Raw genomic sequence first — 2,933 nt, forward strand, 5'->3', positions numbered from 1 at the left:
GGAAGGAACGGCCGCAGCGCCCCGCCCCGCGCAGGGGGAGCGGCCCCGCCCCGCGGCCCCTCGGGACCGGACGGAGGAGAAGGCGCCGCGCTCGGGCCCCCGGAGCCCGCCGGAAGCACCTTCCGCCGCCGCGCGGCCCGGGCACGGGAATGCCGCGAGCGAACCGAGTCGGTGCTTTCAAAACCGTCTCCCAGTCCCGCGGCCCCGGCTCCAGCCACAACCGGCAGCGAAACCCCCCCAGAGCGCGGCCGCGGGGCTTCCGCCCCGCACGGAGGCAGCCGGGGCCGCTCCTGGGGCACTTCGGTGCTGCCGGGGCCTCTCGCCCCAGCGGAGCGGCCACAGACCGGGCCAGGGCTCCCAGCCGTGCGGGGGGGTGCCCGCTGCAGCGCACCGGGTACCGGACCCCGCCCTACGGTCCCACCTCGGAGACCAGCGGGGAGAGGAGCCGCCGCTCCTCCGCCCGTCCCGAGGGCAGGAGCGGGGCCCTCCCCCGGTACAGCCCAGTCTGGGCCCGATCCCGGCCCGCACATCTCCGAGTCATGGCAGATGACCGTTACATAATCCAGTTTTGAGGTAAAAAAAAAAGAATTGATTTGCTAGAAAACTATTGTGGTTCTCCAGCTAACCAAAAACACCCCGAGGGAAGGCACCACGGCAAAGTCTCCTTACTTGCCAAATAGCTTTTATGAAAACACAAGTGACCAAAGGAAGAGCTGGAGCAAAACCAAAGAGCTACTAGGGAAGAATTTTCTAATGAATGCATGAACTTTAGCACAATGAGCAATGATGAGAAACACAAAACATGAGCAACTTTCCCTTACGGGTAAGAGTTGAAAACGCAGATGTCTCTACAGACAGTGACAAAGAACATTTTGTCACAGCCTGCTTTTGGAGATGAATGGCCACACCAGGATTGCACAAGGGACTGCACAACTTCCACCACTGATGGCATGAATGACCTACAAAGAGAACAAAAGGAATCTGCTCACACATCCAAGTAACGCCGACATGCACAATCTTCACTAAAATAATTCTATTTCTACTGGCACTAGTTCCATATCAGAGACCAGCACCTGAATTACGTGTTTGCACACAGGTGAGTGAGACAGAAGAGAGAAAATTCAGAGGCCTGGTGAGTGCAATGTATGAAGAGTGTGGGAGGGCTAAATGGCTGCAGCATGGCTAAGTGCACCAAAATAAAACGTGCTGTTGTGTTTTAAAAGGTTTAATGTGCCAAGGAGCAGTATAAAGATTCACAGTGCATTAGAAATAAATGGTGATAAGAACAACAGAATACGAACATCAACATTAGTAGAGCAGGTGGTCTTGTGCATGTCTTAAATGGCAGCTGGCTGTTCAGTAGCATGTTGAGCTTTAGATCAACTTCAGGAAAGGTATTTGAAGCTAGCAATTTATAGTTGGCTAGAAGTAGCTCAATTTCTTTTGATGTCAAAGAAGAATGAGAAATTAATTCATTAACTTACCTTCCCACAAGCAGAAACTACTGGTACTGAAGGGCTCTTTTTGGAACAAAAGCCAGCTGCAGGTCAAATTACAATAAAATGATTTATTAGTGGTATTCTTTTTGTTAAGTTATTAGTAATATTGTACAGTGCTGTGTAATTAGGATCTTAAGACCTACCCAGGAAAGCAATTCATCAGTTGTTTTCAAATTAAGGCTGTATATTTTTCTAGCGGGTATGCTACTGCTGAAATAACTCATGACAAATTTGTGTTCGACAAATGGTTAGAACAGGTGACCAGATATCTACCAATCTATTATGGCCTAAACAATAAGGCATGGCAATCAAACTAACTGTTCCTTGAGTAGAGCAGCTTACACAAAACTGCATTTAGAACAATGCCAGGTCAGATCCAGAGATCTCGCTGAAGCCAAGGTTCAGGCAGAAGCTGCTGTAATGAAGAACAGCAATTAGTCTGGGCTCAAGTACACAAGAGTGCCTCTGGAAAAGTTTAGCAGAATAAAGAAGGGTCTTAGGAAGAAAGGGGAAGTGGAAAAACACAATGGGAACCCTCTCTCTTAAGCCTGAAGGTGCAGATTGTAATGGAAGAATATCAAATGCTGAAAGGGATAAGGAAAACAGAAAAAGTACGAGCTGACAGTATAAACTGACATTGTGGGAGGTAAGGCCCGAGAATTGGAAATTAATTCTGAGGACATTTACCCTTCTTTACCTGTTTTGCTTTGTGATTGAAAACTCTCTGGTTAGAAGAGACCTTCCTAGGGGAAGCAGCTGTGTTTTGTTGTATCTGCCTCTTGAAACTCACTTGACCATGTTCGTATCAGCCTATATAAAGGCAGAGAGACAAAAGAAAAAGCTCTTGTAAGGCAGGGGGTTGAGGGAGATAAAAGTGAGTGAGTTCTGCCTGGTTATTCTTCAAATGCCTGGTAGGAACATGCAGCTCTTTTTCAAAGGTTGAGAAGACAGTGCCAATTAAGAGGAAGCTGTGGGCTAGTTTTAGATTCTGAGATGCACTGGGAGAGAGTGACCGTAAGAGGGTCTGTGCATCCTGGACAGAGGGGGTAAGTTTGGGGAAAACACTGAAGTTGACAATCAGAAGGTTAAGATCACTTACCAGTACCTAGAGCCTGTAAGATGCCTTGTCCACAGATGCTTCTACGCTTCACTCACATGCTGTGTAGTTTCACATTCCTTTTCCACCCAAAGCAATACTTGCAAGGTACTTCTGATGCATGAATAAGTCACTAGCATGTGCCATACAGCTCAACAAATACCTCTTCCCTGGAGAAGCTCAGAGAGCTATCAAAGGGCTATCAGAAGTGAGGAAGGAGAGGCAAGTCCTATGTATGTAGGAGCAGTAATTTTAAAGAATATCCACACCTGGTAACTTCCTTCATCTTGTTTGTACTGCAGGTAAATTTAAGTTACTGCTTGACACCTAACTGCTCT

At 48.0% G+C, this 2,933-nt stretch overlaps 1 long non-coding RNA gene across 1 annotated transcript; it reads right to left on the minus strand.

Annotated features, from left to right (window-relative positions):
- Positions 1-927: 927 nt before the first annotated feature.
- Positions 928-2,701, minus strand: LOC141929090 (uncharacterized). Its single transcript, XR_012624959.1, has 4 exons — positions 2,599-2,701; positions 2,197-2,309; positions 1,485-1,540; positions 928-959 (listed from the first exon to the last, which is right to left on the minus strand). It is a non-coding gene; the product is annotated as an uncharacterized LOC141929090 (long non-coding RNA).
- Positions 2,702-2,933: the final 232 nt, after the last annotated feature.

The sequence above is a fragment of the Strix aluco genome, chromosome 13 (genome assembly GCF_031877795.1).
Source record: "Strix aluco isolate bStrAlu1 chromosome 13, bStrAlu1.hap1, whole genome shotgun sequence".
NCBI lineage: Eukaryota > Metazoa > Chordata > Aves > Strigiformes > Strigidae > Strix > Strix aluco.